Here is a 13,816-nt window from a genome sequence, read left to right on the forward strand (position 1 = left end):
CCCGAATGGAGGTGGCTCCACCCCTGGGTTGAAGGTTTTGCACTGTGTAAAAAAGAAGACAGTGGGCCTAGCGACTAGAGACCACTTCCTGGTTAAGATCATCGGAGAACACCGACTTCTAACAGTAGCAGAACTACAGTTAAAAGAGAGCAGTGAAGAGAATTTTATGGTTGCGGGGTGGGGGGCAGGGGAGGTCACCACAACATGAGAAACTTTGAAAGAGTCACAGTATTAGAAAGATGAGAACCACTGGCTTGTTTTGTTTTTCTTGTTTGTTTTTTTTTTTTTTTTTTTTTTTTTTTTTTTTTTTTTTTTTTTTTTTTTTTTTTTTTTTTAAATTTATTACATGTGAGTACACTGTAGCTGTCTTCAGACACCCCAGAAGAGGGCATCAGATCTCATTAAGGATGGTTGTGAACCACCATGTGGTTGCTGGGATTTGAACTCAGGACCTTCGGAAGAGCAGTCAGTGCTCTTACCCACTGAGCCATCTCTACAGCCCTTGTTTTGTTTTTCGAGACAGGGTTTCTCTGTATAGCCCTGGCTGCCCTGGAACTCACTCTGTAGACCAGGCAGGCCTCGAACTCAGAAATCTGCCTGCCTCTGCCTCCCAAGTGCTGGGATTAAAGGCTTGTGCCACCACTGCCCGGAGAGAATCTTCTGTAACTCCACTTCCAGGGCGTCAGCGCCATCTTCTGGTCGGCTTAGACACTGCAGGCACATGGCATACAGATATATACAGGGGCAAACAGACCGCTGCCTCCAGAAGCTTTAGACAAAGGCGGGTGGATCTCTGTGAGTTCAAGGCCAACCTGGTCTACAGAGTGAGTTCTAGGGCAGCCAAGTACCTACATAGTGAGACTCTCAAAAACAAAAACAAAACAAAATTTCCATATATATATATATATATCTTGAAAGAAGAAAATTAAGTCAAAAAAGTGGAAAAAGGCAGACAGAAAGGTCCTATATTCAATGGTCTCACCTAGATGGACCCTGTAGAATAGGCCACTTCTTAGAAATACAGTGTATTGGGGGCCTGGAGAGATGGCTCAGCAGTTAAGAGTACTCTGACTGCTCTTCTAGAGGTCCTGAGTTCAATTCCCAGCAACCACTTGGTGGCTCACAACCATCTATAATGGGATCTGATACCCTCTTCTAGTGTGTCTGAAGACAGCAATAATGTACTCACATACATAAAATAAATAAATAAATCTTAAAAAGAAAGAAAGGAAGAAAGAAAGAAATAGAGTGGCTCAGGTTGCTTCTGGTTTGTCTAGGCCGGCCGGTGCCCTGAGCAGACCTTGGGCACAAGCTCTGCAGCCAGTCCCACAACACCCAGAGGAAGCTCTACTCCCAGGTGCTCTAAGAAACCCAGGATCACAGGATCACGGGATCACAGGATCACAGAGACAGCTTGACTCTGAGGAGTTTTGACACAACCAGGATCACAGGAAGGACAGGCTCCAGTCAGATTTAGCCAGGGCATGTAGCACAAGAGATAACCAGATGGCGAGGGGCAAGCATAAGAAAATAAGCAACACAAACCAAGGTTACTTGGCATTATCAGAACCCAATTCTCCCACCATAGCAAGTCCTGGACACACCATCACACCGGAAAAGCAAAACTCAGATCTAAAATCACTTCTCATGATGATGATACAGGACTTTAAAAAAGTCATAAATTACTCCCTCAAAGAAATACAGGGGAACACAGGTAAACAGCTAGAAGCCCTTCAACAGGAAACACAAAAATCCCTTAAAGAAATACAGGAAAACACAATCAAACAGGTGAAGGAAATGAACAAAACCATGCAGAATCTAAAAATGGAAATAGAAACAATAAAGAAATCAGAAAGAGAGATAACCCTGGAGATAGAAAACCTAGGAAAGAAATCAGGAGTCATAGATGCAAGCATCACCAACAGAATACAAGAGATAGAAGAGAGAATCTCAGGGGCAGAAGACACCATAGAAAACATTGATATAATAGTCAAAGAAAATGCAAAAAGCAAAACATCCAGGAAATCCATGACACAATGAGGAGACCAAACCTAAAGATAATAGGTATAGAAGAAAGTGAAGACTCCCACTGTAATGGGCCAGTGAATATCTTCAACAAAATTATAGAAGAAAACTTCCCTAACCTAAAGAAAGAGATGCCCATGAACATACAAGAAGCCTACAGAACTCCAAATAGACTGAACCAGAAAAGAAATTCATCCCATCAAATAATAATCAAAACACCAAATGCACTAAACAAAGAAAGAATTTTAAAAGCAGTAAAGGAAAAAGGTCAAGTAACATATAAAGGCAGGCCTATCAGAATTACACCAGACTTCTCACCCGAGACTATGAAAGCTAGAAGATCCTGGGCAGAAGTCATACAGACCCTACAAGAACACAAATGCCAGCCCAGACTACTATACCCAGCAAAACTCTCAATTACCATCGATGGAGAAAACAAGATATTCCATGACAAAACCAAATTTACACAATATCTTTCCACAAATCCAGCCCTATAAAGAATAATAGATGGAAACCACCAACATAAGGAGCAAAACTACACCCTAGAAGAAGCAAGAAAGGAATCTTTCAACAAATCCACACAAATCTAATTCCACCTCTTACAACAAAAACAACAGGAAGTAACAATTACTTTTTCTTTTTCTTTTCTTTTTTTTTTCTTTTGGTTTTTTGAGACAGCATTTCTCTCTGTAGACCAGGCTGGCCTCAAACTCAGAAATCCTCCTGCCTCTGCCTCCCAAGTGCTGGGATTACAATTAATTTTTCTTAATATCTTAATATGAAAATTAATATTACCAATATATCCTAATCGATTGAAATCCAAAAGCTTGAGGAATTAGAAATTTGTTGTCATCCAATGGTCTCTCTAATTTGGTAATTGGAGAAATAGGTCCAAAATTATACAATCCATATACACTTTCAGCTTGTTTGTACATGACAATGTCTTGCTGTGTACCACATAATGGTCTTGAAATCATGCTTCTTCTATTTCAGCCTTTCTATTAGTAGTATTGTTTATTTTATGTTTTTACACTATACTATGGTTTTCAGAACAGCTTACATATTTCAAAAGTATTTATACAGCCAAAAGAAATGTAGACAATTAACTTGGGAGGTGGCTTATAAGAGAACAATAAAGAGTGAGGCTGAATGCTTTGCTTGACATTTGTATCAAGTTTGAAGAAGAGGACTTTATAAGTTACTCTTTCTCTGAGATGAATGCTTTTCCAAATTATCACAGTCAATGAACCAGATTCTTACCCTCACCTAATGTCTGTGCCACCCTCCAAGCAGAACCATTATTCATTGAAACAGTTGGTGAATGACTTTATGGATAGACCATCTTAATATACACACCATTTCTTAAATGAATGTAACCTGTTCTCTGTGGCCTGTGAATAAAGTCACTCACTCAAGTCAATTAGCTTTGACCATAGCAGGAAGTCTGTATCCAAACATCATGCCTACAATTCATTCCTTGGTGCAGCAGAACTGTCAACTCTCAGCTTAGCTACAATGGAAGTAAAATCCTTTGGTGATATGAAGGTTATTGAAGTACAGCCTTATTACAATGAAATCCAATGTCTAAAAATTGTTCTTATTTTGGGCTTGTACCACAGTAAGAGCCAAGATTTTAAGCTCTACTAAATACAAAACAAACAAACAAACAAAAAGACTTTATATATTTATGTTCATTTAAAAAATACTAGTAGTGATGTATTATTTTAAAATATACAGTTAATATGTTTGGAGTTATTTAAAACTTATATTGAGAAAAACATGTATTTTCAGTATTGCTATAGACAAGCATCTACATAAGAATGTTAAACTGATTGTTTCATATCAAACAACTTTTATAATACTCATTTTATTGTTATAATATTTTACAAATTTTAAAGAATATGACAAAAAAGGTATTATAGGTATTGAAGGGGGGGTCTCTGGAAGGAGTTGGGGTACAAAAGGGAAACAAGAATGTGATTTAATTCTATTTACTTAAAATATGTTTTTAAGCCGGGCGGTGGTGGCACATGCCTTTAATACTAGCACTTGGGAGGCAGAGGCAGGCAGATTTCTGAGTTCGAGGCCAGCCTGGTCTACAGAGTGAGTTCCAGGACAGTCAAGGCTACACAGAGAAACCCTGTCTCGAAAAACCAATATATATATGTGTGTGTGTGTGTGTGTGTGTGTGTGTGTGTTTAAATGTTAACAAATTCAGATAAATTTAAATCATGTATCTTTTCTCATAATAATACAATAAAACTTAAATCAATTAAAAAAAGAAATACAATGTATTAGATAAGTAGATTGGAAGGGAAGCTGAGAGCAGCTGCCCAGTGGCTACAGTTTCTGTTTGGAGTAATTTAAGAAAGTTCTGAAAGCAGATGGTGAGCAGAATCGTGATATTAGTTAATTTCACATTTTAGTGCCTAAGATGGCAAATTTCATATTGTTAGTGTTTACCACAATGAAATGGGTTATCAGTTAAAAAGAATAGTAAGAGGGAGCTGAAGGTGGTGACTCGGCGGTCAAGAGCACTTACTGTTCTTGCAGAGGACCTGAGTTTCTTTCCCAGCACCCACAGGGCCACTCACATCCACTTGAGAGGCCAGTTCCAAGGCAGCTGATCCTCTTTTGACCTCCTCCGGCTCTGGGAAGACATGCTGTGCACACACCAAAAATAAGCGGTGGTACATGCCTTATAAACCCAGCATTCTGAAGGCAGAGGCAGGTGGATCTCTGTTCTTTCAGGCCAGCTTGGTTTACCCTAGTGAGTTCTGGGGTAGCCAGGGCTACATAGAAAGACTCTATCTCAAGATAATGATAATAATTTTAAAAAACCGGGGGGGGGGGCGCGGAGGACAGAGAATTCAAGGCCAGTCTGGGTTACAGAGTGAATCTGGTCTCAAAAACAAGCGAGGGCTGGTAAAATGAGTCAGCCTGTGAAAGTGCTTGCCATGCAAGCCCAGAGACCCACATTTAATCCCAAGAATCCACATAAAGGTGTGTAGTGCCAGGGAAATGTTAATGATCCCCCCAAAAAACAGACAGGAGCCGATCTGATGCAACTCACAGCAGGGTCTTTATTCTATTGGAGCTAACTTGGGCCCCTCCAACACAGGGGCCATCACACAAGACGGTTTTGGTGGTGGTGGGGAGCCCTGAATATCTGTCAGTGCCAGGCTTTATAATAAGCAGCAACTGGGGAGTAAGTGTGCAAGAATCTAATTGGAAAGCTACTGTGGCCTTTAACATAATTGGCTGGTGCTGGGAGTCAAACCATAAACTTAACTTCTGCTCCCCTCTGCATTGGTGGTCGTTAGGCAGGGAGTGGGTTTGTAACCAGGGGGTACAGGCTTGTTGGAGGAATAACCTGGAGACGCTGGTCTTGTTGAGGGTGTAACCTGGAAATGCTGGTCTTGTTGGGGATTAGCCTAGAGACTGGAGCTAGGCTCAGGTTTTATTGGGGGGCAACTTGGAAACTAATGATAGGTTACATGAGTTATCTGTTAGTTACCTGAGTTCAAACTTAGGTTGGGTTCTCTAGAATGGAGTCTGAACTTAAAAGATTTGGTTCAGCAGGTAAGAGCACTGACTACTCTTCTGAAGGTCCTGAGTTCGGATCCCAGCAACCACATGGTGGCTCACAACCACCCGTAATGAGATCTAACGCCCTCTTCTGGTGCGTCTGAAGACAGCTACAGTGAATTACGCTGGAGCGAGTGGAGCCAGAGCGAGCGGGGCCAGCAGAGGTCCTGAGTTCAATTCCCAGCAGCCACATACATGATGGCTCACGGCTATCTGTACAGCTACAGTGTACTCATACACATAAAATAAAATAAAATAGAATAGAACTTTAAAAAAAAAGATTTGGCCTTTCAGGTGGAGGAGACAACCAACTCTGAAAGTTGTCCTAGGACATACACACAGACACACACACACACTCTACATTGGGGGGAGGGTGTCCTTTTTTACCTTGAATTGGCAAAGGCCCAAAAGGAAGAAACACAAACAGCTTAAACAGGCACATGGATGCTGCTCAGTGCCGTTCTCCATCAGGGTCAGGCATAACTAGAGCTGGGCGTGGCCATGCACATGTATAGTCCCAGAAGTGGAGAGACTGAGACAGGAGGATGACAAGTTCAAAGACAGCCTGAGCTACGTAGCGAGCCCTTATCTCAAACTCTAAATAGGCAGAGCTGGGCGTAGCAGCTCATGTCTATAATCCCAGCGTTTGGGAAGCAGAAGGTCACTACAAGTGTGAAGCTAGCCTGGCCTGCAGAATAAGGTCAGGACCAACCTGAGCTATCTCATAAAAAAGCAAGAAAAGAACATCTTAACTTCTCAGGTTTTTTTTCCCCAAAACAGACAACTTTTCCATGCCTGAATCTATGTTTCATATGTGTTTGCAAGCAAATGCACTTTATTTCCCATGAAGTTCTACTTTATACACATGGATTTTTGCTTTATATACATTTTTTGTACGTTAATGACATTGAGTACTTTCTTCTCCCCCCTGCCCCCGCCAAGTCCTGGAGATTGAACCAGTGCTCACACAACCGGACAGGTAAGCCACAGTCCAGCTCTCTCTCTGATTTTAGTCAACTCTATTATATTCTGCAATGGTACTGGGCAATGATGGTGCACGCCTTTAATCCCAGCACTTGGGAGGCAGAGGCAGGCAGATTTCTGAGTTCGAGGCCAGCCTGGTCTACAGAGTGAGTGCCAAGACAGCCAGGGCTACACAGAGAAACCCTTTCTTGAAAAAAAACAAACACAAACAATATTCTGCAATGGTTCATAAGTCTCCCTTTGAACGTCTCCCTTTATCACTCTCCACCCACCTTGCTCTCTGAGACTGGGTTGCTTGCTCAACTTGGAGGTCACTATTTAAGCTGGTCTGACTGGCCAGCAGACCATCAGGAGCCTTTAGTTTGCCCCCTTCACATTCCAGCCCTGGGTTAAAGGCATTTGCCAACACACATTGCTTTTCCCCCTGGTGTTGGGGATCTGAACTCTGGTCCCCATGGTTATGGAACAAGCTATTTACCCACTAGGAACATGTAAACAACTTCCCATGGATTTCCAGTTCAGATGGTAGAATGAGCACTTACATTTTGCACTATCTATGGCATGTTTCTTTTGAGACAGGGGTTCACTATACAGGCCAGACTGCCTTAAAACTCAACTGTATAGACCAGACTTGCCTCTGCCTCCTGAATGATGGGCTTCCAGGACAATGCTACAGTGCTCCACAGCACAGACATGCTTGCTGGAGGTGAGAACAGAACCTCACACCTTAGTTAGACAGGCACTGAACTATATCCCCGATACGTGTGTGTGTCTGTGTGTCTGTGTGTATGTGTGTGTGTGTATGTATACATATTCTGATTAGCTACTTTATTTTTTTATTTCTTCTGTATTTATCTGTTTTTTTTTTTCAAGACAGTTTCTCTGTGTAGCCTCTGGCTTTCCTGGACCTAACTGTGTAGACCAAGCTAGCCTCGGACTCACAGAGATCCCCCTGCCTCTTGGGATTGGAGGCATTGCCACACTCGGCTCATTTTATTATTTTTTTAAATTTGAGACAGTCTTACTAAATTGTTCAGTGTAACCTTGAATTTACTGTGTTAGCTCAAGCAAGCCCTGAACTTGTGATCCCCTTGTGTCTGACAGGTAGCTGGGACAGGACCTAGGGGTCGTCCAAACGAGCAGTGATGCATATATTTGTCCACTAGATGGCAGGAGAGATCTACAAAGCTAAGACACTTCAGTAGATTAACTGCATTAAAAACAAAAACAAAAACAAAAACTTAAAAAAGCTGGAATTGGTGGCAGACACTGGCAGATCTCTAAGTTCGAGTCCAGTCTAGTCTACAGAGCAAGCCACTGGATGACCACACAGAGAAATCTTGTCTCAAGAAACCAAACCAAACCAAAAAAACCTTAAGCTAGGTTTACAAGATTGTTCTGAGGTTCTTTTAAAATTATCATTAAATGATTCTACTATCGCCCATAGTTTGTCTTTCGAGACCCTAGGGCTTTTTCAGGAGACAAAGCTGTGTGCAAGATTTGCCCTCAGATAACATGCCTCAGGTAAAATACTCTAAAAATGCCCACTTACGATCTTCTACGTGATAATGATAAAAAAAAAAAAAACATCCGGAATTACAACAGTAGCCCTGAGAGCTAGCTAGCAACACAAGCTGTGTGAGCGATGCCAGCACAGCATTCAGGATTCCTTACCCGGCACGTTCTTCACAGTGAGTCAGTGTCTCCCTTGAGATTGTTTCCTCAACAATCATAGCCTCACTAGATTTGGAGCTCAGAGACAAGAGTGCTTTCTGGAGATGTACAAGTTCCTGAGTCCAATCCTTGGCAAAGCAAAAACAGCCCGATGTGTCTTCTTGCAAGAGAATGGGTGACTCCTGGGCACATCAGACTCCTTGGTGATAGCCACCTTGAAGTATGCTACTGCAATTCCAGAGGCATGGCAGAGAAAGGTTTGCAAGGAGACAGCTTCCCAGGCTCCCAGTAAAGAGCCGCGCGAGCTGAACTACATAGAGTTAACACGTGCACAAGAGAAATAAGGAAGAAAACTTAGGGTGTGTATTGGCGAGAACCGGAGTAGGGCCTGGGGAAAGAAAACATCACAAAAGGGAAAGGATCACACTTTGTTTTAATAATATCCTAGGAAGCAGGGTGGTGGTAGTGTGCACCTTTAATCCCAGCACTCAGGAGGCAGAAGCAGGTAGATCTCTGAATTTGAGGCCAACCTGGTCTACAGAGTGAGTTGCAGGACATCTAAGGCTACACAGAGAAACCCTGTCTCAAAAAACCAATAATAATAACAGCAGCAGCAACAATAATAATAATATGCTTGGATACCTTTGCAAAATAAGGCTCAAGATAGATATGATTATGTCTGGATTCAGTAATTCCTTTTAGATTGATTCATTTATTGCCTTATGCATTGAGTGTTTTTGTCCAAATGTGTGCATGTATACCACATGCACGCAGTGCCTATGGGAAGTTAGAAGAGGCATCAGATTCCCTTGGGACTGGAGTTACAGATGGTTGTTAGCCACCGTGGGAGTACTGGGAACCAAACCCTGGCCTTGGACAAAACAACTAGTACTCTTAACCACTGAGCCTTCTCTCTAGCTGGCATTAAATGCTGACATTTAAACCTAAAGCACCAGGACCTAGGCAAGTTATGCAGCTGGGCTACATCCTCAGCCCCTCCCACTGGGCTACATCCTCAGCCCCTCCCACTGCGCTACATCCTCAGCCCCTCCCACTGCGCTACATCTTCAGCCCCTCCCACTGAGCTACATCCTCAGCCCCTTCCAGTGAATTGTGTCAGGAAGAGCTCAGTAAACCTAGATAGGGCAAGGAGCTCTGGGGTACTGGTGCGTTCGCTGTTTGCTCTCTGGGGTGCGTTCGCTGTTTGCTCTGACAACACTACAGACCAGTAGGCCTCTCTAAACAAAGTCTTTACTGCTGTTGAATTAGTGAATTGGCAATACACCCGGCCTGTGTCTTCTTGTAGTTCTGTGGTAATGAATGAAACAGGTATCCGTGGGAAACAGGCTGGGAGCAACTCCAAACGTTTTCTTGAAATTCTTCCCTTGCTGGGGAATTGATTTTTCTTTCTAAGTTAAAAACAAAACAAACTATTTGGGTATAGCAACTCACAAATAAATGTACCTACTTTTAGGAACAGAGTCTAAAAAGGAGGAGGAGGAAGAGGAAGAGGAGGAAGAGGAGGAAGAAGAAGAGGAGAAGGAGGAGGAGGAGGAGGAGGAGGAAGAGGAGGAGGAGGAGGAAGAGGAAGAAGAAGAAGAAGAAGAAGAAGAAGAAGAAGGAGAAGGAGAAGGAGAAGGAGAAGGAGAAGGAGAAGGAGAAGAAGGAGGAGAAGAAAAAGAGGAGGAGGAGGAGGAAGAAGAGGAGGAAGGGAGGAAGGGAGGAAGGGAGAAAGGGAAGGATGGAGAAAGGGAGGAAGGAAAGAAATATTTGAGTTATACCTGGTGGCTCAAGCCTTTAATTCTGACACTTGGAAGGTAGAAGCAGAAAGATCAAGACCAGCTTGATCATACTCATATCTGTCTGTCTGTCTGTTTGTCTGTCTATCTATCTACCTACCTACCCTCCTACCTTAATGTTAGCCCAGGTTTCATTGAAATCCTGCTAAGAAAGGGAGAATTAAAAAATATGTGCTACCATGCCTGGCCCAAAAATAGATGTTTAAAAAAAATGGGAGAATATATCTCAGTGGTAGAGGGTATACTTAATACCCTGGGTTTAATCTCCAACACAGACACAGACACAGACACACACACACACACACACACACACACACACACACACACACTGGCTGTGATGATAATTCAGGGCTATAATTCCAGCACTGGGAAGCTGAGGCAGGAGGATCAGGAGTATGAGACCAGCCTGGGCCACAAAGTATGAAGCTGTGTGAAACAACAGAACCACTGCTGACAGGTCTGTAGGTTTCTCCCAGGGGATCACAAGAGTTGAGCAGGGCTGTAAGCAGTACACTAGCTGACTGCTGGGCGTTATCCTGGATGGTGTGCCTGCCAGCCAGGGCCAGGCCTCTCTTGGCCTTATCACTCTTTAGGAATGATTCTTGACTCACTAAGCAAGCAATTGGCAAATACTGCCTGTTTGCCAGAGACTGGGCTAGGTCCTGTGTGCACAGCAAACAGGGTTCAGATCCTAGGATTGCTCAAAGAGGCTGAGATCCACTTCCCAAACTTTAGCCAGCATTTAAATGGCTCAGGACAATCACACACACACACATACACATACAAAAGATAATTTCTGAATCTTGCTCCGGAAACACCCACTCAAGAGGCCTTTGAGCAGGTCTGAAAACCAGCCCAACTCAGTGTGAGTCTGGAAGGAGAGACAGACCATCAAGCCAAGCAGCCAAAGGTGCAGGAGGGCTTCCCAGCATTGGGAGTGTGGGAGAGGCCCCCAAGAGCAGCCCTGAGGTCTGTAGGGCATGCTTGCCAAGGCACGTGACAGTTCCTGAAGGTCGAGTCACAGCTGTCGGGCACCGGGTTGTACCATTTATTCAGGCAGGCTGATAGGAGGCAGAGACTAGCCCTAGTCTGGAGGAGGAAGTGGGTGGGGCTAGGGTGCAGTCAGGAGGATGGCAAGGACAGCTGTCAGGTCACTCTGCGGAAGCTAGTCTTAGGGTTCCGTTCCTATCTGCTGCCGGCTAGCTTCTTTCTTGGATAAAGGCCCCCAAAGGCTTAGAGAAAAGTAACTCATGAAGTGGGGCGGGGTGGGGCGGGGTGGGGTGGGATGGGGTGGGGTGGGCGTGGGACCTAAGCCCAAGACTTGCGGGCTCCTATAGGATGGAAAGTTAAAGGAGGGTTAGCACCCCGTGCAAGTGTTAGACTTTAGAAGACTATGGCTAAGCCGGGCTGTGGTGGCACATGCCTCTAATCCCAGCACTTGGGAGGCAGAGACAGATGGATTTCTGAGTTCGAGGCCAGCCTGGTCTACAGACTGAGTGCTAGGACAGCCAGGGCTACACAAAGAAACCCTGTCTCGAAAAATGAAAGAGAGAGAGAAAGAGAGAGAGAGAGAGAGAGAGAGAGAGAGAGAGAGAGAGAGAGAGAGAGAGAGAGAGAGAGAGAGAGAGAGAGAGAGAGAGAGAGAGGGAGAATATGAGCGTGAAGAAACAACCACACCTTACACTCAGTTTAACCAAATAATAGTGGCCACATCCCATGTCAACGAAGGGAGAGTCTGTTTTCTCCCTCCCTTCCCCCTCCTCCCTCTCCATTTTATCTTTCTTTGGGGATTTATTTTAGAAAACTTGTAACCCCCCCCCACCCCCTCACCGTATTATAGTCAGGGTCTCTTGTATCCCCGGCTGGCCTTGAACTCGCTATGTGGCTTTGGTTGGCTTGAATTCCTGATCCTCCTCCTAAACCCTGAGATGTGGCTGTGTGCCGCCATGCCCAGCTGCTTTTTATTTTAGTTTTGAGTATATGAGTGCAGGTTTGCTGCGGTATGAGGGAGGTCGGAAGACAACTTCCAGGAGTTTGTTCTCTTCTTCCACTGTAAGGACTAAATTCAAGTTGTCCGTTTTTAGTGGGAAGTGCTTTTAACCACTGAGCCACCTACATTTGCCTGCCCTAAGGGTAGCCTCAGTTTAGACTCCTGATCTTCCTGCCTCCGAATCTGAGGGATAGATAACCAGCATGGGCAGCCACACCTAGCAGCAGAGACCTTCTCTTCCTGAGGTGGATGCACACATTTGCAGGGAATTAAATAAGGCCCTTTCCGGTTTTAACCCATCAGGACCAGTCTTTCTCAAAGATTTTGAAGCCGTCCCTTGGAAATGGTGACACCAAGGAAGACAGCATCCTTTTTCCTACGATCAGAGTGTAACTTCAGAGGCCATGAGATTTGAATTTGCAGATATACCTCTTGTTTGAAAGACTGATGAATTTCTGCTACTTGTTTCCTATGCTGGGGATTGAGCCATGACGGTTGCTCATTCTATGTAGCTGCTTTACCAATAAGCTATATTCCAACCTCTTTTTAACTCTTTTTTGTTTTGACAAGGTTTTGTGCAGTCCAGGCCTCAAATTCCATCTGTAGCTGAAGATGCCCCAGGTGTGCACGGCTAAGCTCAGTTTATACGGTGTGTTACCAGGTCTGGCATGCCTTACTTTGTATTTAAAACTTGCAATGTAGTCCAGCCTGGCTTCTTGGTTTTTTGTTTGTTTGTTTGTTTGTTTATTTTTATTTGTTTTTTGTTTTGTTTTGGTTTTTGGTTTTTCAAGACAGGGTTTCTCTGTATAGCCCTGGTTGTACTGGAACTCAACTCTGTAGACCAGGCTAGTCTCCGAACTCAGAAATCTGTCTGCCTCTGCCTCCCAAGTGCTGGGATCAAAGGCATGTGCCACCACTGCCCGGCCTGGTTTCTGACTCCTAATCTTTTCCTGCCCTACCAAATTCTGGGATTATAAGCACGAGTCACCATACCAACCCAATTTATGATCAATATATTTCTCTGAAGTTTCCAGGAAAAGGAAAAACCATACCTTGTTAAAGGCTCCAAGGTCAACAGACAATTTAGTGAGTATAGAGAGTTAAAATGCTGCAGATTAGAGCTAAATTATCTTTATTTTAAAATCTTTCTTTTTTTGTTTGTGTTTGTGTGTGGTATTTATGCTCATATTTGCATGTGTGTGGGCACATGGTGTGTGTGCAGGTGCGCATATATGATGGAATCTCTTGCTAAACTGTAGCTTCTTAGTCTAGCTAGCCATCTAGTTAGCTAGATTCCGTGTCTACCTCCAGTGAACGTAGATTACGTGTGAGCTGCCGTACTCACCCAGCAGCTCCGTTTTCAGTCCCTCTGAAGACAATTCGTTGCACACCAAAGGATCAAACATCCTTGCCTACCAGAACCTTCGCAGTATACCTCATCGCAGACCACTGACTTTTTACCAATCCTAATGCTAAGTTATCATCGGAGGTCTATAGCCGAGTTCCCGAGCTGCCCTGGTCCCTGCTGACTTACTTGGTAAATGCCACGATTTGTGATTTCCTTTGTTCTGTAACTAACACAGGTTCTCACGTAAGTAACCACATCCGGAGTAGGACATGCCTTTCAGGGAAACCTCAATCCTTGTTCCTGGATCATGATCGCTCCTATTCGGCTCAAAAATAAACTGGGTCTTACAACACACACACACTCCCAAATGGGTCTTACTATACATACACACACACACACACACACACA

At 43.8% G+C, this 13,816-nt stretch overlaps 1 long non-coding RNA gene across 1 annotated transcript; it reads right to left on the reverse strand.

Moving 5' to 3' along the window:
* Nucleotides 1–9,502: 9,502 nt before the first annotated feature.
* On the reverse strand, nucleotides 9,503–13,810 carry LOC116087701. The gene is made up of 2 exons (XR_004117566.1): nucleotides 13,595–13,810; nucleotides 9,503–9,680 (listed from the first exon to the last, which is right to left on the reverse strand). It is a non-coding gene; the product is annotated as an uncharacterized LOC116087701 (long non-coding RNA).
* Between the last annotated feature and the right edge of the window lie 6 nt (nucleotides 13,811–13,816).

This window comes from Mastomys coucha, unplaced genomic scaffold (assembly GCF_008632895.1).
Source record: "Mastomys coucha isolate ucsf_1 unplaced genomic scaffold, UCSF_Mcou_1 pScaffold13, whole genome shotgun sequence".
NCBI lineage: Eukaryota > Metazoa > Chordata > Mammalia > Rodentia > Muridae > Mastomys > Mastomys coucha.